The following is a 27,363-nucleotide window of genomic DNA, read 5'->3' on the forward strand; positions in this document are numbered from 1 at the left end:
GAAAAATAAGACCTGCACTGCAGCACTGCTGGGTATGAGTCCTCTGCATAAAATGAGACAAACTTGCGTATGAAGGTAATAGAATCAAATTATACTGTATTATAAATTGGCATCAAGTTGTTGATTATGAAAAAGACAATATCAATTGCGAATCACTGTAATTGTACCAACCTTCAAAATAAAGATAATATATTATTTATTCAGAATAAAAATTAAGAAACAACAGATTTACAAGTTATAAACAACTACAAAGACGTGGTCTCAAATGGCAGGAAGTGCTCAACCCCAAGTGCAGTTGTGCATTTATGCTTCGGGAGAGATCCTACACTTGTGGTCCGTTGCTATGGGCGATCCCCAGCAAAATATGCATACAATGGAGGATGCCTGCAGATGACCACAAGTACCACAATGGCATTCTACACCAAATAAATAGGTGTGGATGTATAACAAATAGAATAATACAAGACTAAAAGAATATAGGTGCACTACTGTGGTAGATGCAAACAATGAAATTGGCTACCCTCAAAACTGATGTAAAGAGACATTAGCCAATATATCCTTATATAAAGGAGATACCTGAGTCTGCACACCAACGTCAAGGTTTCTCAAGTGGCACGGGACCTAACACTAAACCTACCTGTGCCATGATAAGAAAAAACAGGGGCCAGTGGGCCATTACAGCAGCATTAGGTCCGACTCACAGACCTCTCCCAGTTACCTCCAGTGTGGATGGGCACACAAATACAATGGGAGGGGGGGGAGAAAGGCTATAAGCCCCACCCACGTTGGCTGATATGCTGCCGGCCTCACAGGTGGACCTTAATGCTACCTAAAGTGATAATAAAGGCGCATTAGTATAAACAAATTTTAAACATCAACAAAGATGTGGACTCAAATGGCAGGAGGTGCTCAACCTTAAATGCATTTGGGGTTGAGCACCTCCTGCCATTTTAGACCACATCTTTGTAGTTGTTTAAAATTTGTTTATACTAATGCGCCTTTATTATCACTTTAGGTAGCATTAAGGTTCACCTGTGATGCCGGCAACATATCAGCCAACATGGGTGGGGCTTATAGCCTATCTCCAACCTTCCATTGTATGTGTGCTTAGCCACACTAGAGGTAACCTGGGAGTGGCCTGTGAGTCGGACCTAATGCTGCTGTAATGGCCCACTGGCCTCCGTTTTTGCTTAGGTTTAGTGTTAGGTCCCATGCCACTTGAGAAACCTTGGCGTTGGTTTGCGGGCTCAGGTATGTTCTTTATGTAAGGATATACTGGCTAATGTCTCAATATTACATCAGTTTTGAGGGTAGCCAATGTCCTTGTTTGCATCTACCACAGTAGCGCACCTATATTCTTTTAGTCTTGTAAGATTTACAAGTTATTTTATTTACCTGTGCAGAAAATGTAATACACAAGTTATCAAAATGGCTTAAGTCTTCCAAAATGGTACCAATAAATGCCACAGCTCCAAGGTCCTGCTGAAGGCACTCATCACAGAAGCAGAAAGAAGAAGAGAGAAAATTGGGGGGAATTAGACTTAGGCGAATAGAAGCTCTGGGGGGCCAGCGAAGCATTGTGGCTAGGTAAGTATATGTTATTTCTCATCAACATATTATTATTCTTTATAGCACACCATATGACCACATAAACTATTAAACAGCAATATTTATAAAACAATTTTTTTTATCCGATTTCCATTGCCTTCCATGATAGTATACTGGAGAAATATGGTGATACATTCTCTTCCATGTTTTGTTAGAATGTTTCATCAATGTAAAATTGTATAATAATATTAGATACCTGGAAGGGAATGTATCACCATATTTGCCCAGGATACTATCATGTTTGCATATGAATTTAGCCAAAAATTAGATTGTGAGAAAAAGTATGCTCACTATTACTTTTCTTTTTCTTTTTTGAGAGGTGACAAGGATGAGAAGACATAAATAGAGCAGATAGCTGGGCTTGGGAACAATGTGAAGACAAGATAAGCAAGGAGACATAAATGCTCATCAAATTCCCCTTGGAGATAATTGCTTGTCTTCCTTGCCTGCACAGTGAGACACTTCATGATCTGCCTGAGCATCTTGAGAGACAAAACTATTTATTGAGGATCTATTTCCCCAAGGGTGACAACTATGAAAAATATGTCACATTACATAATAAAGCTTCCAACACATATGTTCTTAATAAGCTATATTTCTGAATTACTGTAAAGTTGCCAAGAACACGCAAGCACTTCAAAATTTTGTCTAACCTGTTAAGCAGACCCTGACTGCTGCCTCCCCTCCTCCAAATTAGAATTTAGTCTCAAAGTTTTTGATTGCATATTTTTTAGTGCATTGTTGCTAAAACATATTAATTGGCCTAGATTTATCAATCTGCCGAAAAATAAATCTGTCTGTTTTTTCTCACATTAACCAATCACAGCTCAGCTTTAATGTCTTATTGAGCGCTGTTAACTCCTTAAGAAATCAGCCCATTTTGGCCTTAAGCACTCAGCAAATTTAACATTTTAATTTTTTCTCCTCCCCTTCTAAAAATCATAACGTTTTCAATTTCACACCTACAGACCCATATAAGGGCTTGCTTTTGGCATCACCAATTGTGGTTTGTAATGACATCACTTATTTTATACCATAATCTGCAGCGAAACAAAAAAAAAGTATTTGTGGGGTGAAATTTAAAAAAAAAAACTAAATTGTTTTACTTTTGGGGGCTTCCGTTTCTACGCAGTGCCCTTTTCAGCAAAAATAGCACTTTATCTTCATTCTGTAGGTCCATACGGTCACAAGGATACTCATTTTATGTAGTTTTTTATTTTATTTTACTACATAAAAAAAATAATAACTTCATGCACCAAAATTAGCATGTTTACAATTGTCATTTTCTGACCCTTATAACTTTTTTATTTTTTCACATACGGAGCTATATGAGGGCTAATTTGGTATATTGTTATGTGTACGCCATCGATCGTTCAGCTTAGCTATCCCTATATTTTAATAGTTCAGACATTTATGCATGCGGCGATACCACATATGATTATTTTTATTTTTTATTACATTATTTTATTTAAAAAAATGGGAAATGAGGGGGGGGTGACTTGGCACCGACAGAGATGGCCGACTATTGATTGACTCCCTGAGGCCATGAATTTGCTGATATATGCCATGACTGTCCCTCTGCCATTTGGGGAGAACCTCCCACCGGTCCTCTAAGTGTCCCGCTACTCACCAGCTGTCTTCAGCCTCCTCGGGAGGCATATGCAGCTTCCTACAGCTGCCTGCTGAGTGGGCTGTGGGACAGCTGCCCGCCATTATGGGCCTGGCCTCCTGCCATAGGTCCCGATCTGCTGGAGCTCCGCTCCTCCAGGCGGATCGCTCGTCTGCTGCGTTACAGATGCCCTCGGAGTGCTCTCGGGCCACCTGCAACACCTGACGCGCACAGCTCCTCCGCTCCTCCACATGGACCGCTCACAAGTAAAACCACCATCTTCTTCCTCCCTAACCTCCTCCACTGGTGACTCACTGGTGGTGCCTGCTCCCAGCCTGCTGAAGCCTCCTGGGACATCTCCAAGCCCTACTATAACAGGGATTACTCCGCTGGATTCTGGGATCCCTCACCTGCCTGCTCAGGGGCCTCCCCCTTCCTGGAGTCTGCTGCAGCTGCTCCTCCTGCTAGTCTGCCTCCGTCTTGGGCACACTAGGTTAAAGGCCCTCCATTTTCCCCCTCTGCTGTTGGGTTGACCCCTGCTGTTCGGCCTGTCTGTGAAACCCTGGCCCTGTGGACTGGACCTCACCACCACCTTCCCCATCTCCCCTTTAGCCGAGGTTCTCTCTGGGGACTCTTTTGAGTTGTCTCCAGCTGTACCTGCCTTCACGCCTAAGCCACAGAGGAATATGTCTTCACATCAGTTGACCGCAGGTGCACCGCAGTCTTCTCAGAAAGGTACATCTACCTCGGCTGATGCTACTACTGCCCTGCCTGTAGCACCTGCTCAGTCTTCCTGGGACGCTTTCTCTGATGCTGACCTGGACTGCTCAGGTATTCCAGTACCCTCCCCTGCTCCCCCTGACTAGAACCAATTTCTCTCACAAATCCCTACTAAAGAGGACTTACGCTCCTTGATTTCGGAATTTAAAGACACCTGTAGGGCTGAGAGCTCCTCCCTTCGCCAGTACTTGCAACATGTCTCTAACATAGTGAAGGGGCTTAAGGAGGCACATGATTCTACCAGAGCTTATATTGCCCAGCTCCAGTCTACCATTTCTGCCCAATCTGACTTCCTCAGTGATTTGCATGGTCATGTGGAGGATCTGGACAACTGGGGCAGATGCAAAAATATCCTGGTCCGTGGCCTTCCGGAGGCTACACAGGATTTACAGGCAACATTGGAGGCTATCTTTAATCTCATCCTGGGTGAACCTCCCTCTCACAAGATTAAACTGGATAGAGCTCATAGGGCGCTACATCCCAAATCCTCTGGTGGTCCACCCGTAACCTCATCTGCTGTGTCAATGACTTTCAGTTTAGGGAATTGATTATGTCAGAGGCTCGGTCCCTTCAGAACTTTGACTTTGATGGTGCCCATATTCAACTGTTCCAGGATTATTCATGGATCACTTTGTGGAAAAGAAGGATGCTCCAACCACTTCTTGCCATCCTGCGGACTCTTCAGGTGCCTTATCGATGGAGTTTTCCATTTGCCCTCCATGCTCGTAAAGATGGACAGAGCGTCCTGTGCTGGGGTCCTTCCCAGCCTTTTGCTCTGCCCTGGACATCCCAGTTCCTCAACTTGTGGACTGGGGTCACACTCCCTCTCCCCCTCCTCTTCTTCATGTCAGGAAGCCAGTTCGCAATTGGCATTCTGGTGGGGGTCGGAAGTCTGCAGTGTCTGGCCCTCCTTGTCCTCCATCTGCTCCTCCCTGAAGAAGATCCTAAGGACTTAATTTGCCTGTTGTTACACTCCTTGTGGGGCCTAGTCGTTCTTGGCTCTCCCCAGTACTGTTGTGCTTTTGATTCTATTTTACTGTTGTTTGCACTATTTACAGTCATTTATTTTGCAGCTGCTTCATTTGGTGTGGTCTCGGGGTTGGGGTTTCTTGTTCCTGGTTGCTCACTTTTGGTTCTTCCATCTCCCCTCCGTGGCAGTACCATGTGGACATTTATCCATGGATGTGGTGTTCTTTTGTTTTGTTTTCTGGTCGTTTTTGTCTCTTCTTTCCTCTTCTGCTTATCTTTTCTGTAGTTTTTTTTTTTCATTTTAGGTCAGGACAGCTGTCACAGTGGTTTTCCTGGTCCCTTCAACATTCATTGGGTTCTGTGAGCTTCCTACTGGTCTGAGTGAGTACCCTTCCACATATGCCTTCTCTCCCTTTCTTACCCTCTCATGGCTAAGTGTGTTTCCCTGACGGTAAAGGGTCTTAACTCCCCATCTAAGCGGCTACTGCTGCTGAGGGAATTGGTTGCACTGAAGGCAGATATTGTTTACCTCCAGGAGACACATTTTGACAGTATAGGTACTTTCCAATTTCTTCACCACCTCTACCCTCAAGTATTTTTAGCCTCTACGGTTAGGAAGGTTGCGGGGGTGGCTATTTTAATTTCTAGGTCTTGTCCCTTACAGGTCTCTTCTTCCTATACAGATCCCCTGGGTCAGTTTGTTATAGTCGAGGGCTCTATGGGGGTAGGCAGTTACTTCTTCGCAACGTTCATGCTCCCAACACCTCCCAGGTGCCTTTTTTGCATGAGTTGTGTCCGCATGGCTCTTGGGTGGTGATTTCAATCAGTTTTTTCCCCCTTCTATTGATCTCTGGCTCGCTCCCAGGAACTTTGGTCTCAAATAACCCGTTTAGAAGCTCTTCTTTTGTCCTCCCCTTCTCTCTCAGCGCTGAGGCGCCTTTTTGCTGCTCGGTCCCAGTTGGGTGATTTGGCCCTTTATAAGGTTGAATGTCAACTGCTTTATGCTAAACAACGTTTTTGCAAAAAGGGTAACAAGGCTTATACTATGTTGGCGAGACACCTACGGAATTTCTCGCCTGTTTTTGACTACTATTCTAAGCTTTACTCGCTTCCTTCTTAACTTCCCTCGGACCCTGGAGAGTGTGTCGCAGCGCTTGACTCTTTTCTCTCTCATTGTAGTTTGCCGTCTCTTTCGACAGCTGACCGCGAGACTTTGAATGCTCCCATAACTCTTGATGAGCTCTCTTAAGTTCTCAAGACTCTCCCTGCAGGACACTCACCTATACTATAAAATCTATTTCTCTATTCTCCTCCCTAAGCTGGTTCCTCTTTTTAATTCTTTTATGGGGGGGAGAGTATCCTGCAGTCTTTTCTCCATTCATTAATTACACTGATCCCCAAGCCTGGTAAGGGTCCTCATGCTTGCTCCAGCAACTGATCCATTGATCTTCTTAACTCTGACCTAAAGTTGTTCTTCAAGGTTTTGTCAAATCGCCTTTGCTGCTTTCTCCCTACCCTTGTGCACAAGGATCAAGTCGGCTTTATTCCCTGTTGGCAGGGTGGAAATAATACAAGAAGGGTAGTGGATCTTATAGATGTGGTCAATCGGAGATCAGAACAGGCTCTGGTTCAAAGTTTAGATGCTGAAAAGGCCTTTGACAGGCTGGGTTGGCCATTTCTGTTTGCCACCCTTCAGAAATTTGGTATTTCGGGTAATTTCCTCAATGTACTGCGGAGGTCTCTACTCTACTCCCACTGCCTCTCTCAAACTACCTCATGCTTCTCCCTCAACCTTTCCCTTGTTTAATGGCAGGGCTGCCTGCTCTCCCCCTTTATCTTTGCTATGTGCATAGAACCCCTTGCTGCAATGATCCGGGGGGATACGGACATTTCTGGCATTACCCTCAATGATAGGGAATTTAAGATCTGCCTCTTTGCTGATGATGTCTTGCTTACCCTCACCTTCTGCCTACTCTGTATAAACTCCTTCACTCTTATGGTCTTGTCACGGGTTATAAGGTCACCCCTCTCTAAATCTGAATCTATGCCTCTCAATCTCCCTCCCTCCTTGATCTCTCTTTTATGGGCTGATTACTCCTTTCGGTGGTCTCCCTCTGCCATTAAATATTTGGGTGTGTCACTTTCCCCTTGCTACTCTTTTCTGTATTCTACCAACTCTCCTGCTCTTTTTCATGAACTACGTGCTTTAATGGAAAAATGGAGGTCCCAATATATAAATTTTTTTGGGCTCATCGCAGTTAAGATTCTTCCTAAATTACTTTACTTTTTGAAAAGCTACCGATACAGGTCCCCTTAGCTGCATTACTCTCTTTTCAGTCAGCTATTTATTTGGGATGCAAAGCGCCACCGTCTCCCTATGTCGGTTATGCTAGCCAGTAAATTTATGGGAGGGTTATGAGTGCCTGATGTTACTAAATATTATTGGGCTGCCCATTTATGCTACTTGGCCGCATGGTCTACTTACCATGCCTACAGTAAATGAATGGAATTTGATGGAAATGAAATTGTGGCTGGCCCCCATTCATCCTAATCCCCTCCTGTGGGCTACCCCCCTCCCCTTCCCCTGTGAGTCTTCTTTTGGGTCCAATGTGGTTCTCCCGTTATGTTTGGAATTACTGTTCTAGACGGTTTAAGCTTTTCTCCTCTTTCTCTCCTCTGCAGTCTTTTCTCTATCACCCTAATTTTTCTCCAGGGCCATCTTCTGGTATGGTAAGGGAATGGGGCTCCAGAGGTCTTTTTTGTTGGGCTGATGTTGTTGATCCCCTTACTCGTTCTCTCCATTCTTTTGACCAGCTAGTAGCTTGTCAGGATTTCCCTTCTTCTGAGGAAGCCCACTATGTTCAGATTCAACATTACTTGTCCTCTGGACAGGGCTCACTGATGGTCTCCATACCTACAGGTTTTGAAAGGCTGTGTGGGGTCGGTCCTCAGGTGAAGGGACTTCTCTCTAGCATTTATTCCTTCCTGCTGTCTCCTCCGGATGGTCCTCCTCCTTCCTATCTCTATATGAGCCGTATGGAGGAAACTCTCAATACTACAATTTTGATGCCTCAATTGCATATAATTTGGGAGCGGGCCTCCAAAGCCTCTATATGTACAGCCCATAAAGAAACGCAATTTAAGATGCTCATGAGCTGGTATCACACTTCAGTATTACTGAATAAATTGAATTATGATATTCCTCCCCAATGCTGGCGTTGTGGTGTAGGCTTGGGCACCATTTTCCATATTTTCTGCTCTTGTCTGCTGTTAATTTTTGGGAACAGGTGTAGAGACTGGTTCACACAGTTTTAGGTATTTCAGTCCCTCTAGACCCCAAGGTCTTCCTTCTGCACCTTTACGCTAGGGTTTTTATCAAAAAAGCTGTTTAATCTCTTTCTGAACATGGTCCTTGCAGCAGAAACCCTCATCGCCAAACATTAGAGACAGATCTTGCCTCCGTCGGAAGATGATCTCACAGCCCGCATTCGTGAGATTCGCTCCCTCAAATCTCTTACTGCCTCTTTCAACAATACTGTCCGTACGTTCGTGTCCATATGGGATCCATGGGATAGATTTATGGATGACCATTCTTCTTCTTGCCCTATTCATGTTTGGGCTTCCTGTTCTTATTCTTTTTGTGTCTATTCCTTTTTGTTTCTCTTGTGATGTTTATCTGTTTGTTCATTTTGTCTAGGTTGTTCTCTGTCCCTTTGTCCCACTGATCTCTTTTATTGCCTATGTTGGATGCTAACCCTGATTTGCTTTCGACATTGTGCTGATCTTTAGGTGGCCCATCGATTTCTGTTGCAACCACTTTTACCATTTCTTTAGTATGAATATTTGATACTTTGTTGTATTTCATTTGTTGTATGCCTATTGGTCCTCGGACCTTGCTGATGTATGAGACTTTCTTTCTTATTGTCTAGAAAATGATTTAATAAAAATTTACGGTTGAAAAAAAAAGGGAAATGGGGGGTTATTTAAACTTTTTTAGGGGAGGGGTTTATTCACATTTATTAACACATATATACATTTTTTACAGTTTTTCTTTAGCCCCCCATAGGAGGGCTATACCATGCAATCTTTTGATTGCATACATTGTTCAATGCTATGCCATAGCATAGCATTGATTACTGTTATCGATGCTCTGATGTTCCAGCCTGCATAGCTGGCTGGTAGCAGCAGTAAAGCCATCGGACAGCAAGGAGGCAGGTAAGGGCCCCCCCCTCAATGTTCTCTCAGCTGATAGGGACATCGCGATTTAACCACGATGGTCCCGATCAGCTCTGCTGAGCTGCCAGGATGCTTTCACTTTCATTCACACGCTGCGATCAACTTTAACTGCGGCCTATAAAGGATTAATGCCGACATTAACTCTGGGTCCTGGCTGCTGATAGCAGTCAGGATCCACCGGGTTTAAAGTATTCTCCATTTGTAATGGGACCAGGGCGTACAGGAACGCCCTATGTCCTTAAGTACCAGGACGCAAGGGCATACCTGGACATCCTGTGTCCGTAATGGGTTAAAATGAAATCTCAGCTGTGATTGGTTGCTATGGGCTAAACAAGAAAGTTTTGGTTTTGGGCAGATTGATAAATCTGGGCCATTAGATTGTTTGAATAAAACTATTTTTTATTTGTCTTTGTTTTTTTCTCACTTTTTACTTCATCGAAAATACATGAAATGAGGAAGGATAAGCTGTCCAAGGGGTACTCCGGTGTAAAATACTTTTTTCATATCAACTGGCTCCAGAAAGTTAAACAGATTTGTAAATTACTTCTATTAAAACATCTTAATCCTTCCAGTACTTATCAGCTGCTATGTACTACAGAGGAAGTTGAGTTGTGCTTTTCTGTCTGACCACAGTGTTCTCTGCTGACACCTCTGCACCAGTTGATTTGAAAAAAAGAAATAGTTTTCCACCGGAGTACCCCTTTAAGTTAAATGGGATCTAATTGCCATTTGTGTTATTTAAAGGTGTACTCTAGCCATAAACTCTTATCCCCTATCCACAATATATGCCTATTAGCATTTATCCCAGTAGTTGAGTCTTCCATCAAAAATTATTAATGGGCATGCATCATACTCAGCTTTCATTATTTATTTTTTGATTTCATAAAATGTTTTATTAAACCTGTTTATCCCATCAAGACTGGGCCAGGTTGTGTTTTTTTTTTTCCTCTTTAACCCATAACCCTATTTTCTATCTAGCCATTCTATTAAAGTAAAACTGTCAGCTTGTTCACCCACACTAAACCCAATAGACTGGGTTGTAGTGTGGGTTAACAGGATTCAAACGAAGGGTCACTTACTTATTTTCACCAACTGGCCACAGAAATGTCTAGTTCTGAAATTCCGAGATTTCAAACAGGAATAAAAGCACTGACAGTGTCTCTCCCGCCGGCTGTCCGTCTCTAGCTCCCGTAGTGTGGCTCCTAAGCCCTCCCCTCCACCATGCATATAGCGGTGCATGCGCTCTTCAGACAGAGCACTGCGATCACGTGATGTGGGACTCCACGTCACTAGGATGTTTTGTTGAATCTAATGCATATGCATCGTGGAGGGGCCATACTACGGGAGCTAGAGGCGGCCAGCCGGCGGGAGAGACACCGTCAGTGCTCTTATTCTTATTACAAATCCTGGAACTTCAGAACTAGATATCTCAAAGCTTTTATTAAAATAATAATAATAATTTTTTTTGAATTGCCTGATTTTAAATCTTATAACATTTTGTGGTTTTTGTTTTTTTGCCTACAGAGAATCAGAGAATTTTCTGAAAAAAATTTGCATTGGTCCGAATTTATGAATCTGTATTAAAAACGGCTGTTTCTGGCCTACTGAGACCGTAGGGCCTCACAATTGAAGAGATTAAAGATATTTTTTAACATTTAAATTTAAGATTTCAAATAGATAAACCTAAAATGTTTTATTTAATGTGCCAGCAGCATGAGGAGACCACATGGCGGTACAATGATACAGCCTGGAGTTGGCGGCAGCATGAGCAGACCATATAGTGGCTGAATGACACAGCCTGGAGGTGGCGGAAGCATGAGAAGACCATATGGTGGCAGAATGAGACAGCCTGGAGCTGGCTTCACCATGAGGAGAACATATGGTGGCAGTATGAGACAGCCGAGCTGTGGCATCAAAAGCATCAGGAGTCCTGAAAGTGACCCGGTGACATAGTGTGGCAGTGTGTGGCAATACCAGTACACGGTGAAGAAGGTGGGTGAAAAAAAGAGAACTGGCAGGATCAGAATAGTAGCTGAGGCAGGTAGGCAGAAGAAAACGGTCTCTTTTGAAAAAGTGTTAGTGTGCACAAGTGTCACGATGCCGGCTGGCAGGTAGTGGATCCTCTGTGCCAGAGAGGGATGGCGAGGACCGCGCTAGTGGACCGGTTCTAAGCCACTACAGGTTTTCACCAGAGCCCGCCGCAAAGCGGGATGGTCTTGCTGCGGCGGTAGTGACCAGGTCGTATCCACTAGCAACGGCTCACCTCTCTGGCTGCTGAAGATACTGAAGATAGGCGAGGTACAAGGGAGTAGGCAGAAGCAAGGTCGGACGTAGCAGAAGGTCGAGGCAGGCAGCAAGGATCGTAGTCAGGGGCAACGGCAGGAGGTCAGGAACACGGGCTAGGAACAGACAAGGGAACGCTTTCACTAGGCACTAAGGCAACAAGATCCGGCCAGGGAGTGCAGGGGAAGTGAGGTGATATAGGGAAGTGCACAGGTGGGAGCCAATTAAGCTAATTGGGAAGATTGGGCCAGGCACCATCATTGGTGCACTGGCCCTTTAAATCGCAGAGACCCGGCGCGCGCGCGCCCTAGGGAGCGGGGCCGCGCGCGCCGGGACAGGACCGAGGGAGAGCGAGTCAGGTACGGGGGCCGGGGTGCGCATCGCGAGCGGGCGCTACCCGCATCGCGAATCGCATCCCGGCTGAAGGCGGGACCGCAGCGCACCCGGTCAGTGGATCTGACCGGGGCGCTGCAACAACGAAGATGAGGCGAGCGCTCCGGGGAGGAACGGGGACCCGGAGCGCTCGGCGTAACAACAAGTAAGCATTGAGGATATGCATTACGTAATACATAACTTTTTTTTTTATAATTGTTTATTTTCACAATTTTTAAAATTTCCATAACAAAGGGAAACAGTTATACAAAAATCATATTAACAGGAAAATAACAGTAAAAAATAAGGACAATAAATAAAAAAGGAGAAGGAAGAGTATTGACGGGAAAGAATAAGAGGTATTGAGTAGTAGACCACAGGGGGGCCTCATCATCACGTGTCCAACCGTCAAATCTCAGTAAAAAGGAGGTCTCAGGTTTAGTCAAGGTCTCAATAAGTCAAGCGGCATGAAAAAGATTATTCTGAATTAAGAACAGTAATGAAAGGCAAAAATAAGGAGGCAATTGTAAATTACATAAATTGAGTGATATCATAACTTTTAATAATATTCTCAGGATAAAATATACTGTATGTACCCAAAGTTTTTTTTTTATCAAACAAAAGGAAAGGTGTGCAAAAAACACCATGTGCCACCTACACCACCAAGTATTGATGTGATACAAAGACCTCTAAAAGGTGGAATGGAATAACGTATGGTTCATTGTAATTGGTGGGGGTAAAAACTTCCCATGTAAGGCCCTACTCTCGCACTAAAAAGGGCAGCCCCACACAGGAACCTCTCCCTATTTCCCCCTGCAAACACTGCCATTTCCCAGGGTTTTTACGTGGAAATAGGAAGAGGTTCCTGTCTGGGCCTGCCCTTTTTAAGACGAGTAACACTTTCTTCGAAAAGGTGGACGGGAACAACATATTGTCCATTGTAGTAGGTGGGGGTAAAATATCCTTGTTGGCAAGGGCCCCCAAGTCAGACCTGCGAGAGGATCGACTATGGCGCAGATAGCATCTAGGCATCGGGCAACTGACTACGTAGGATGTCTTTATAGTTGGTCAGTTTGTCCTCCCTCTCAGTGGGTGTAACAAAGCCCCCATTTTGTGGCAGTAGCGAGGGTCCAATAAGGTGGAGAGCCACAAGTCATCCCGCTGCTGAATGGTGACAATTCGTCGGTCACTACGCAAGCAAGTGAGCATGCATTGTGACATTTGTGCAAGTGACTCGGAGGGACTCTCTGCCTCGATCTCCACTGCATACTGCCACGGTGTGTCTAGGTCCTCTGTCTCACCTTCCTCATAACCCCTCCCCCTCATCCAGTTCAGCCCCCACAGGGCTCATGTGGCCGTGAGATGTGGGCGCCATGTCTCCAGTGCCCAGACCAGCCATCGTTTCCAACACGTGTTGTAGTAAATGGAGCAGTGGAATGACTGACTAATAATGTGGCTTCCGCAAAGGGCCTAAGCAAATGGCAGATGTCACGTATGAGATGCCACTGGTTGACATTGAAGTTGCACTGGGGTGTCCCCCTATCCTCTTAGATCATCAAAAAATCAGTGATGGCTTTTCTCTGTTCGTATAGTCGGTCCATTATGTGGAGGGTGGAATTCCAACGTGTGGAAACGTCGCAAATCAGAGTATGTTGGGGGATATCGTTCTGACACTGCAGCTTAAGGACGGTGTGCTTTGCGGTGTATGAGTGGCTGAAGTTCATGCAAAGTTTCCTTCCCATTGTTAGGATGTCTTGCAGATGGGGGGAACACTTCAGGAACTGCTTGACAATCAGATTGAACACTTGTGCCATGCAGAGTGCATGTCTCAGGCTTCCTTGTCGCAGCGAAGACAAGATGTTCTTCCCATTGTCAGTCACCATTGTTCCCATTTCCATTTTTCGTGGAGTACGCCATGATTCAATTTCTTGATGAATGACTTTTAGCAGTTTCTCCTTTGTGTGACTCCCTTCACCAAGGCAAACCATGTGAAGAACAGCGTGACACCGCCGTGCCCTGCACACATTGTATGCTGTAGGGGCACTGAGACTTGTCCGCGCAGTGGAGGCTGGGGACACGGTGGAGGATGAGGAGGCGGAGTCACACAAAGTCACAGGACCAAGGGCCTGAGAGCATGGAGACAGAAGCGGAATGACCTGTCCAAGTTGCTGTTGTCGCTGTGCAGGAACCACATTCACCCAGTGGGTCCATAAAGGACATGCATTGTCCCTGACCGTAGTTACAGCTCCACACGTCGTCACTGCCATGCACTTTGGTACACACTGACAGGCTCAAGGACTGGACCACCTTCTGTTCCACAAAATTGCGCAGGGCTGGTACTGCCTTCTTCCCAAAGAAATGATGGCTTGGGATTCTCCACCTAGGCTCGGCACAAGCCATCAGTTCTCTGAAAGGTGCAGAGTCCACCACTTGAAAAGGGAGCGACTGCAGCACCAGCAACTTGGACAGGAGCACATTAAGCTTCTGCACCATTGGATTAGTGGGCCCATACTGTTGTCTCTTGTACATATCTTCGCCGATGGCGGAATGACTGACTCTAAGTAGGTGGTGCAGGAGCATCTGGAGTGACAGAAGATGGGTATGACACACAGCTCCCTTCAGCTGAGGTGGTGGAGCCGTGGCTCACTGAAACATGGAGCAGCATGACACTGAGTGATGCAGCAGGCTGGACCACCACATCGGAGACATGGTTCTCCCAGGCTGCTTTATGGTGACGCTGCATATGTTGATGCAGGGTCGTGGTGCCAACCAGGTTAACATCCTCCGGATGCTTGATGTAAAACTGCCACACCACCGAGTAGCTGATTTTCCCACCAACAGTCCGAACTGACTGACTACTTCTGCCACCGACTCCAGGAACTCCTGTTCCACTACCTCCCGGGAAGGTAGGCTGCCACGAAGCAGGTGGTCTACCCCGGGCACGATTGGTTCCAGACTTCCCACTTCTGCCACCATGCTGACTACCAACCATGCTACCACCTTCCTGGCTCAGCTACTGCCTCACGGGCAACCTGCAACCCTCTTCTGATGATGATGAAGCCTCTTCTGCACCCGGCTCCCAAGTGTGATCGGCTTCTTCATCATCGAGTTGTGTCTGCAGGTCACTAATGTCTACCTCAGGTTTCTCAACAGTGTCTGCTTCAGGAGCCTGAACGCTCGCAAAAACATCTCCCACGCCACTCTCCTCATCCCTCCTTGTCCACCAGCAGAGGAAGCGGCAGATGTCTCCTCCACTTCTTGGCTGGGCAGTAGATGCTGACTGTCCACTAGTAGATCGTCCTCACTAAATAGTGGAGCTGAACCCACATCATACGATACTTCTGTGGGGGAGGGAACAGCAGAGGACAGAGGCAATTGGAGGACAGGGACTGCTCTCGGGCCATGCCAACTGAGGGTTGTGTCTGAGGAACCCACCGACTGTTGACTGGGGGTGTCAGATGTCACTTGTGAGGAAGTGGATGACCGAGTTAACCAATCAATCATGGCAGATGGGTTGCTGGTCGAGACACGACCGCTAGCTGATACTGGGAGCTCAGGCCTCTCACTGTGACTCCTGCTGCCACTCACCCCTAGTCTGCTGCGACCTCCACCACTCCTCATTTCTGCACATCCTGGCATTTCTCTGCCTGACATACTTATACACCAGCTGAGTGAGTATATGTTACACTTATGAGAGGAGGACCATACGCTCCACTACGCTTAAAACTGTATTTGGCTACAAAAACAAGTGTGTAGTTTTGGCAGGCCTTTTAGAGTAACTAGGCCCTTATGACGTTAACAGGAACAAAATCGTACACTACGTAGGTGTTCGTACAGTTTACACTTATGAGGGGAGGACAATATGCTTCTCTACACTTGAAACTGTATTAGGCTACAAAAACAAGTGCACCCCAAATTAGACACTACTACCAGAATAATGTACAAAATGTTTATTAAATACAAATACGACAATAAAAACAAATGATAACAAGTAGTAGGGTACATTCATACGATCACCATTGGTAGTGCACTATAGGTAAGTAAATAACAGAGATAAAGACTCTTAACAGGAAGTATAATGCATAATTACAAAGCAGCTAGTAAATCCAGTAGGTGTATGGTTATAACATATATAAAGTGCCTAGTGCATGAGAACTAGCTAGCATTAAACATATAGTAGATAGATATCCCGGAGTCTATAGAGAGTAAGCGAGTCTTACCAGTCCGTGCACCTGGTAAATTCTGCAGTGATTTGGGCTTGTGGTGAATTGCAGCTGCAAAGCTGTTTTTCTGTGCAACACACACACACTACTCTCTCTATGCAATAAAATGCTCTCTCTGAACTAAAACGCTGAAATGGCTGGCTGCAAGATGGTTGCCGATTATATAGGGCTGTGACATCACAGGGTTGGCTGCCTGCTGATAGGCTGCATGCTGCATGTGATTCAGGATGATCCTGCCTACCCGCCTTCTCGTGTTCCCTGAGTTCCTTGCCCCATTTCCTCACATGTGGAGCCGCCATTTTAGATGCCTTGGAGCCTGGACCGCACTAAATGGAGTTTAATGAAGCGATTCGTTTTATCGAATCACGGCGATATTCGGATTCGTTCCGAATCAAATTTTTGGATTTGGATTCGTCAGATTCGATTTGCTTATCCCTAACACATCATATATTTAGGAAAATAACGCATTTTAAATTTTAGCATTCAAAAAGCAATGCATACCACAAATTCTTGTTAAATCCCCTAAGGATGTGTGATACAGAAATTAAATAAAATGAGTATGTCTGACTAAGATATAATATAATAATAGTTCTATGGTATTATGGACATGAGCCTATTCCATTACATAGTATGCTGATTGAGGGATAATAATATCAATAACAAGACAGCCACAAATGCAGGATAAAATGTTGCCAAAGCTTTTCCATAAGGAAAAAAGGACAAACCCCAGAACATGTCAATGAATGAAACTGAGGAACCACATCTCCAGTAATTGTCAGACATATTATATATAATTTCTAGATAAATAGGAAGAACATTTTCTGGACTTTTCCAAATGATTGATGCATTTAGATGCAAGTGATGTGGACAGAGGACCGTTGGGTATCTGAAAAAGTGGTGTTCATTTGGATTCCACACATTTAAAGATAGAATAACCAAGCTTTCAAGTATGACTCTATTAAGATTTAATAACATTTGGATGTATCTTTGGAGATATTAGGAGGAGAGGAGATCTAGCAATTGTTGTGTATTTTTAATAAATGGAAAAGTATTGAAATTGTGTCTAATTTGCAAGTGATTATTAAATGTGACAAAGAGTATGATAAGGATGAATTACTTCATTCTAGGTTTCAAGTCGTTGATATTTCGAATACCATTCAGTCTCCAATTAGTGAGATTTAGATCAGAAATTAGGAATTAGGGGTTATCCAGGAATAGAAAAACAGAGTTACTTTCTTTCAAAAACCGCTCCCCATCGGTCTACAGGTTGGGTGTGGTTCTGCAGCTCAGTTCCATTGAAGTGAATGGAGTCAAGTTTTAAAACCACACCCAACCTGGAGACAGACGTGGAGCTGTTTTTGAAAGAAATTGGCTGTGTTTTTCTATTCCTGGATAACCCCTTTAAAAAGACTTAGAGTATGTTCACATGGGCGGGTTTGGAAGCAAGTTTCCTTTCTATAGATACCCATAACTTGGAAGAATAACTTTATGGTTTTGTTGTTCCAGTGTTGTTATTCTATTGTATTGTCTTAAGTATAGTGATTTAGATGCAAAGTCTATCCAATCCCGCCTTTTGAAAACAGGCCTTGCTGATTTTTGGTTACAGCAAAAAAAAAAAAAAAAAATTGATCAAAAAGCCTCATTTGATCCTCATCTAATGATCTTTTTATACCTAGGCCGGTAACAATGACAAATGGGCATTCTCTACATTTAGGTGAAAGAAGGTTTCCCCATCATCACAGATGGGGATTCTTTACTGTAAGAGCAGCAAGACTATGTAACTCTCTGCTACATGAAATTCAAAGGGGGGCCTGGATTTTTTTTTCTGGAAAAAAATATTACTACAAGTTATTGATACTAGATTTATGTGGATAGAATGTTGATCCAGGGATTTGTTCTGATGCCATATTGGAGTCGGGAAGGAATTTTTCCTTGGGTAATTGACATCAGCCTCATGGGATGTATTTGGCTTTCTCTAGATCAACACAGTAGAGTTTTAGGTTGAACTTGGACTCTCGTCTTTTTGTCAACCTTACAAACTATGTAACAATGTATGTAACTATCAGTCATCTGGACCAGTCCACCATCTCCACTGACACCCCAGATGCCTTAACCCCTTAAGGACCACAGGTTTTTTAATGCTATCAATTTTCAACCTACAAACTCATATGAGGGCTTGTTTTTTGTGCCACCAATTTTACTTTGTAATGACATCAATAATTTTACCCAAAATTTTGTAACTTTTGGGGACTTTCGTTTCTACGCAGGCTTTCGTCTATTTATTCTGTAGGTCCATACAATTTAAATGATACCCAACTTATATACTGTTGCTTTGATTTTGTATTAAAATTCTGTTAAAAATCCTCTTCTGACCCCTAAAACATTTTTATTTTTCCATATAATGGGCGGTATGAGGGCTCATTTTTTGCATCATGATCTGTAGTTTTCATCGGTACCATTTTTTTTTTCAATGGAACTTTTTGATCGTTTTTTTATAGATTTTTTTAGAGTATAACAAGTGACTAAAAATACGCAATTTTAGACTTTGGTATTTTGTTTACGTATACGCCATTGACCGTGCAGTTTAATGAACATTATATTTTTATAGTTTGGACATTTACGCAATACCACATATGTTTATTTTTGTTATGTTTTTATATTTTTTATATGGAATTTGGGAAAAGGAAGGTGTATTTAATAAGGAAAAGGTTATTGCTTTTTTTCTTAAAATTTTATTAAACTTTTTTTTTACACTTTATTAGTCCCCTTAGGGGACTTTTAGGAGGAATCATTAGATTCCTCATACAGATCAATATAGTTTCATAGAACGGTATTGATCTGTGTGCTCTGCACTCGATTGATGAAGCCTGGTTCAGCCAGGCTTTATCAATGCAAGAGTCGGGACAAAAGGAGGAACAGAGGTAAACCCTCTGGCTACCTCAGCAGTGGGGTCAGTTCTGGTCTCAGTTTCCTAAAAAAAAATTAAAAAGCCTAAAAAGAAGGCTAAATTCTCCACAAAACTTCCAACTTCCCCCACTGGAGAATATATTTCTTAACACTCTTTTTGTACCAGCTATTACTTTTGACCTTTCGGGAAGCAATGAAGAGGAATCATGCACCTATTTGCAGAAAGGATGTATTAAACAACATTGGCAGTACAGTCATTCTCTCGGTGCCCTTTTGTACATTTTTTTTTGTCATTGTCATTTGAGAACGTACGCCTGCTGGGTACCGGGCAGTGAAGGCTCTTCTTTTAAGAACGCACAACAGACAGACACAGCTGAAATATCTTACAGAATAGGCCACATAGAGACTATACTTACACTGTGTCTATTTTTCAAGAGTTATGTAAAAAATATATAATCTAATCTATAATCTACAGAATTGTACAGTAAACTGTTAGAAGATAAATTACCCAACATGCATAATGTTTTGTCTGGCTGAATGTTTGAACCAATGTTCCTTATGTATCTCTTGCATTGTCTAATAGTTTTTCATACCCTTCCATTACTGCTATGGAGGTTGCTTTACTGATATAAAAAAAAAAATTATTGCAAGATACACAACATACACCATGGCCCTGATTTACTAATATAAACCCATCCCGTTTTGTCAAGTCGTGTGCCAGAAATTCTGTGTGCCAGAATCTGAACCAGAATGAAAAAAAAAAACTCTCCATTTTACTGAGAAACTAGCATAAATTTCAAACACAGGGTTGTTTGTAGCAAAAATGCATGTTCTTTAATTTAAGTATATAGGGAATAACAATCCTAAAATTACATATACCATTATACAAAAAATTCAACCCAAATAGTATAATTGCTAATATGACCTCCCAACTATTACTCAAAAACAACCTGAAAATTTGGAGTCATTTGTTTAAAATTTTATGAAAATACTTTATTGCTACACAATATTAAATAAAAACACAAGAAAGGGGATTCCACATAAATGGGGGAAGGAAAACAAACAGGTGTCACATGGTACCCATGCTACATACCACACAGACCAAATAACAGAGGCAAAGTGCTAAATAATATAGACTACAAGCTATTAGGAGAGAGTGCACACAATATGCATGCTACATACAGTTATTTCCCACCATAAATGTTACAATGAACTAGATACATACACAGTAAAGCTTGGGGAATTCCAGCCTGTAGGAGCCAGGGACCAGCATGACACCACCCCAACGCAGTGTTTCGGTATTAACCTTTATCCAGGGGTCACCCTGGATAAAGGTTAATACCGAAACCCCGCCTTGGGGTGGTGTCATGCTGTTCCCTGGCTCCTACAGGCTGTAATCCTCCAAGCTATATTGTGTATGTATCTAGTTCATTGTAACTTTTATGGTGGGAGATAACTGTATGTAGCATGCATATTGTGTGCACTCTCTCCTAATAGCTTGTAGTCCATATTATTTAGCACTTTGCCTCTGTTATTTGGTCTGTGTGGTATGTAGCCAGGATACCCTGTGACACCTGTTTGTTTTCCTTCCCCATTTATGTGGAATCCCCTTTCTTGTGTTTTTATTTAATATTGTGTACCAATAAAGTATTTTCATAAAATTTTAAACAAATGACTCCAAATTTTCATGTTGTTTTTGATTTTACTGAGAAAACCCAAAAAAGGGGCACGGTTGTCTGGGAAATGGGGCGTGGCCATTAAAAAGGCAGCATGTCCCCGACATTTTCTAAAAATCCCAACATATTTACTAAGGTTTCCACAGAAAATTTGGTGGATTTAAGATGAGGGAAAACCCTACAGTTCAGAGTGTAAAGAAAAGTAAAACCTAGGGGAAAGTGCAAAATGTAGGGAAACCTTAGTAAATACCGTGGAAAAATTCTTGTAGGGAATTAAAACCCACAAGGAAAATTATATTTCACTTTTAGTAAATCAGGGCCGTGTGTGTGTTTTTATTTCATTTGTCTTGCTCTTCTATTGTTTGTAGCTTAGCAACCTATGGTAGAATGTATTTTTAGATTAGCAAAATTGCATAATTTTATTTTATGCATTGGAGCAAATTAATTTCTGAAATATCCTATAAAAATGCATATTTTGCCTTTTGTCATGAGAATAAGGGTCAGGTGTCCCTGTACATCCAAGATATGAGCAGAAAAGAGAATGTAAATGAAGGAAAATTGAGTGAACTCCAGATATAGAGCTCTCCTATTCCAATACAAACTGATCTCTATTTGCTATTGTACCATCCAGACTGATCTCCACCAACTCACAATTCAACCTAGGACAAAACAGTCTGCAAATCTATGTTCTCTTGCCATGGCAATGAGTCATCCAATCAATGTAATACCTTGCTCATAGGCTTCCCTATAAGGAGGGTATTCTGAAGCCAACAACCTTGTTGTTTGGCCATCAAAACTCAACAAGGTTCAAAAACAAGGGTACCTATGGTTAAACACCTTCATATAGACAGAATTGTTCTACTGCCTGGAACATAATGAGTGTACAGGTGAAAAATTTTGAATATCGTGCAAAAGTCCATTGTATTTTGGTAATGCAACTTAAAGGGAAAGGAAGCATGAAGTGCTCCAAAATCTCCTGGTAGACGGATGCTTTGACCCTGGACTTAATGAAGCACAATGAACCAACACCACCAGATGACATGGCTCCCCAAATCATAGTAATTAGGGGGGGGACCTTGGGGTTTCATGAGCTGTAACCATAATCATCACAATTATGACAAATCATGGCTTGAACTATCTTTCTTTGCATGTAATGAGTTTCTCTCATATATTAGCTTCACCTTTCAAGTTGCATTACTGAAATCAATGAACTTATATTCTAATTTGTCGAGTTTCACCTGTATATAGAAGAAAGTTGCCAAGACATCACCTTAAGCTGGCAATACACATTACATGACTGTTGGCTCAATGCTGGATGGGCCTACACTTATTCCTCCTGATATACCCAAAAACATTCTTGCTTGGAAAGAGGAATAATTCATTGCTAGACATCAGTAGCATCAGCTTATCTATACTGGAACAATGTTTTAGACATGGTTTAAGGGAATATTATCAGCTCTACTTCCTGCTAAGAAAAGGGCTGCATGCCCTGTTTGGTAGCTGTTAGGATATAACAACAAACTGTCCCTTTCCCTGAGTTGAATGTGGTTGCAAACTTATAAAATCACCTTTTTATTTTTCAGCCAATTGTCAAGGTGGCTGGGCCAAGCTCTTCTAGTGCCATAATCTGGCATAATGCTTTACTTGCCCTCACCTCCAAGCCCCACCTTGATTGACATACAAAGCCCTGTACATCAGTCAAGGACAGGGTGGAAGATGAGAGTGAGCAATAAAGAGTGCCAGAATGTGGCACTTGGGTAGATTAATAAATTCCTTTACCATCAGCAGAGCACCGGGGTCCAAAAATTCCCAATGGCCATTGCCCAACCCTCCTGAGGAAGTTACTTTTGTAACAAAACACGTAGAGAGTGCTAGCTGTTGATGATTGTATTATTGAAGTCTCAGTGTGGCAAGCTATTTAAGAGATCCACAGGCTCCATGTATCATTTGGAAACTTTAGCTAGGGTTAACACCCAGCATCCAAGAAGATAAAAGTTATTACTACCACACGTTATTATTAATAAATGTCATGTTTTTGGGGTAGGGTTTGCATAGTTAGGGGCTTATTGACCCCAAGCGCTCTGCACGTGTTTCATAAATGTGTGGTATTTAGGCCCCTAACCTACTTGAGGATTTTTGTTGTTGTTACAACTTGAGCGGCTCAGCATCACTTCCTTGGCTTAGAAATAAACGTTTGGCAACTTTTTCTAAATTTTGCAAGCACCACCAGCTCCAGCAAAGGTACATTTTTCAGATGCCTTTTTTTAAAAGTGAAAGAAACTCTTTGATTGGTTGCTATGGGCAACTCAGCAACTTTTCCTCTGGACATGTTTTAATAAATCTTCCCTATTATCACCACAGGTAATTAACCGTGGTGATCAGCTGAGTGAGGCAGTTCCTGTGTCTATGACCAGAAAAACAGTGTTGAAGAGCAGGAACCATCCAAGTGACATTTGCAGGGGAATAGGGGGAAGTGAGTATCACTTCTTTTAAAAATTTCTAGCACTATAGCTTTAAATATATATATATATATATATATATATATATATGTATATATTTTATTATTATTATTATTTTTTTTTATTTTTTATTATCACTATACAATCCCTTTCAATGTATTATGCTCCAACTTACTTTTTTCCAGAGAAATGCTATCGAGGGATAGTCCCCACACACATTAGAGTGTCAAAAGATCCCACAAAATGTATCAGTTTGGCCAAATTTTCTGAATGGCTAGATTAAGTGACAAGAAGGAGATACCAGAAGGATAAGATTTTTGACTATTGCCAGATACCTTTGAAGATGCTCTCTTGCTGTTGGGATATCAGCACAAAGAAACAGGAAATAATAAAAACTATTAAAAATGTTTATTTGCATACTATTTGGCACAAATGCAATATGATTAAACTATAAACTATAGCTTTCATAGCTGCCTGTAGGCTGTTTGCTTCTGTTCAACTGAAAATACACAGTTAGGGAATCCCTCATAAGAGTTTTAATTTCCTTACTCCCATTTGTTATGATTGTGACTGAGAGCACTCACGATCTTTTACAGGGCCATTATCAACCATTTTCCACTATTAGGAAAATGATGGAGTACAATGCAGAGAAGAACCCAGATGAATATATTCCGCTTCGTCCAGGTATTTTCATGTCAGTCAATCCTGCCACCAAAACTGTACAGACAGAGCAACGAACAGACATCAATTATTCAAGTGGTGCGAATAATACAAGTTATGTGAATCACATGTGCACTCGATATACCAGGATATTACAAGAGTCTACTGTGTATGTGTGCATGCATAGGACAAATAAAAACACCCTGTAATTTATGAAATAGTTGTGCTATTGAAAAGAGGTCAATGGACCTTTTGGAAAAGGTTTCTTGCAAGGTTGTCCCATTAAATTGTATACTCTGTAAGATAAGAATGGTGGTTGGGGATAGCTATATTTCCCCAAGATACCTTTCGTATGTGGATATCAGGTTTCTGGAAGCACATATCCCTTTCCAGGAAAGCTGAGCAAAATATGGGGAATTCATGAAATAGTTAGAATCCCTGGTGAGACTAGGGACTTTGTTAAGTCCTTCATCAGGCCTGGATTTGCACGGGATGAAAGGCAGGCTTGGTAGTGGGGCCTTTCATCCCCTTTCTGTAATACTCCAGATTTTTTAAATGGCCCCAAGTCAGCACCAGTGCTGAGACCTAAAAAAAAATGCCTCCTTCCCTCCCACTACCTGTATATTAGATTTGCCCTCAAAAATAGACATTTTCGCAAATCGACCTGCTTACATGTGGCCCACAATTTGCACTGGCATGGGATTTGAGCTTTAGAAGGCACCCTTAAAGGGGTACTCTGGTGAAAAACCTTTTTTTTTTTTTTTTTTTTTAAATCAACTGGTGCAGAAAGTTAAACAGATTTGTAAATTACTTAATCCTTCCTGTACTTATTAGCTGCTGAATACTACAGCGGAAATTCTTTTTTTTTTTTAACACAGAGCTGTCTGCTGACATCATGACTGCAGTGCTCTCTGCTGACATCTCTGTCCATTTTATGAACTGTCCAGAACAGCATATGTTTGCTATGGGGATTTCCTTTTACTCTGGGCAGTTCCTAAAATGGACAGAGATGTCAGCAGAGAGCACTGTGCTCGTGATTCAGCAGACAGCTCTGTGTTTCAAACGGAAAATAATTTCCACTGTAGTATTCAGCAGCTAATAAGTACAGGAAGGATTAAGATTTTTTTAATAGAAGTAATTTACAAATCTGTTTAACTTTCAGTTGATTTAAAAAAAATAAAAAATAAAAAAGTTTTTCACCGGAATACCCCTTTAATGTCTAAAATCAATATTTTACTGTATCAATACTTGAGAAAACTCATATGAAATTAAATGTTATTATGGTGTAATAAAGGGATTTTGAGTGCTGCATTCCACCAACTTTTTTACAAGAGCAAGTAACAGGGCTGAGCTACTTGAAGTAATGGTGAGTGAAATATTTACAACAATGAATTTTTCCCATTACAGTCATTTAAATAAAAAACAGACGACTATTAGATCTTAAGAAAAGGGATCTGTATTATGAATCTTTTTTTTAGACTTCACTTTTTTTAAGACTTAAAGGGGTTATCCACCATAAGGTGATTTTAGTACATACCTGGCAGGCAGTAATGGACATGCTTAGAAAGGATTTGCACTTGTCTTGGGGCTAAATGGCTATGTTGTGAGATTACCATAACACTGTGGCTAGCTTTTGTGAACTTGTATTTCCTGTTTGACTTATGTTTTTTTGACTACAAATCCCACAATGCCATTTTCCTTCCTCTCACACATCAGCCACCCCACCCATTGAAACAAAAGACCTGTGGTTTTCAATCAGGGTGTCTACAGATGTTGCATTAGCTGCAGATCGATCCCTCCACCCATTGAAGCAGACAGGCCCCTGAGACAACAGTAATTTTGTATGCCGGTAAAAATAAATAGTGAGGTGAAAATCACAGAAGAATTGTGAGAAAACCGTCACACACAGGTACAGACACTATATTATGAACTACACTAACTTTACAGCCCCTGTAGCATGGTCAATTAAAAATAATTCCTGGAATACCCCTATAACTATGTGCAGAATATGGCTCCTATCATCTGTTTACTGAATCATCAATTAATCGGGGTTGGGTGTACACTGTAATTTTTTTTTATCCTCTCCATTGTTTGTGACAACATGACCATTGTGTTTACCACACAACAGGAATACTCCCAGCAAGACAATGCAACATCATGTCCATCCTAAGCTATTTTTGTTACACCTTGCTCTCCGGCCACTTCCCCTGGCCGTGAGCGCACTGTCCCCCTCTCCCCTGCTGCCGGCGGGGCTGGCATTCGGATCCCGCATGCGAATCCCAGCCCGTCACTTACCACGCTCCTCTGCTGCTTCTTCCTCTGCCTCTCAGCTCCTGTGCATGCATCTCCGTCTCCTAGGGTGCGCATGCCGGAGCTCTGAAATTTAAAGGGCCAGTACACCTGTAATTATGTGAAACACCTGACACTATTCTATAAGTCCATGCACCTCCCACTCTTCACTGCCAGCTCTTCAGTTCCATTTGCCTGAGATTGAGCGTTCCATACTGTCTGTTTGCCTTGCCCGTGTTCTGACCCTTCCGCTACGTTATTTGACTACGCACCTTTGCTGCCTGCCTTGACCTTCTGCTAAGTCTGATTAAATCTCTGCCTCATCCTACTGTACTTCACCTCACCCAGCTACCTGTGTGGTCGAGTCGTATCGGGGGTAGCAACCTGAGTGTCGCCTACGGCAGCAAATCCATCCTGCCTTGCGGCGGGCTCTGGTGAAGACCAGTGGCGCTTTAGACTCCTCTCCCCAATACGGCCCATGCCATGAGCCACTCAGGTCAGTGGATCCACATCCAGCATTGTTACATTTTTGAGTTGTGGGTGGAATATTCTCCTTTTGTGCTTGTCTATATTGGCCTTCAAAAACCCATTATGCTAATAAAACATAGCATTAATTGTGATATATAGGCCATTGCAAGATCTACTCTGCATGACTATAACACTTGAGTTTGGGCACCTGTCTGTCAACTGGTGATGGATTCAGAATCAACAATGTCATATCTGCATGTACTGTTCTGGTGGAAACTGTTACGCCTAGCGCTCCGGGTCCCCGCTCCTCCCCGGAGCGCTCACGGCGCCTTTCTCCCTGCAGCTCCCCGGTCAGCGCTGACCGGGAGCGCTGCCCTGTCATGGCCGTTGGGGATGCGATTCGCACAGCGGGACGCGCCCGCTCGCGAATCGCATCCCAGGTCACTTACCCGTTCCCGTCTCCTGCGGTCATGTGCTGGCGCGCGCGGCTCCGCTCTCTAGGGCGCGCGCGCGCCAGCTCCCTGAGACTTAAAGGGCCAGTGCACCAATGATTGGTGCCTGGCCCAATTAGCTTAATTGGTTCCCATCTGTTTCCTGGCTATATCTAGTCTCCTCCCTTGCACTTCCTTGCCGGATCTTGTTGCCCTAGAGCCTAGTGAAAGCGTTTTTGTGTGTTTATACCCTGTGTACCAGAACTTTGCTATCTCCCCTGACTACGAACCTTGCCGCCTGCCCCCGACCTTCTGCTACGTCCGACTTTGCTTCTGCCTACTCCCTTGTACCTCGCCTATCTTCAGCAGCCAGAGAGGTGAGCCGTTGCTAGT

At 42.8% G+C, this 27,363-nt stretch overlaps 1 long non-coding RNA gene across 1 annotated transcript; it reads left to right on the forward strand.

The window, feature by feature from the left end:
- Positions 1 to 23,450, forward strand: LOC130311453 (uncharacterized). Its single transcript, XR_008859801.1, has 3 exons — positions 1 to 75; positions 23,025 to 23,136; positions 23,308 to 23,450. It is a non-coding gene; the product is annotated as an uncharacterized LOC130311453 (long non-coding RNA).
- Positions 23,451 to 27,363: the final 3,913 nt, after the last annotated feature.

Source organism: Hyla sarda, chromosome 1, assembly GCF_029499605.1.
Source record: "Hyla sarda isolate aHylSar1 chromosome 1, aHylSar1.hap1, whole genome shotgun sequence".
NCBI lineage: Eukaryota > Metazoa > Chordata > Amphibia > Anura > Hylidae > Hyla > Hyla sarda.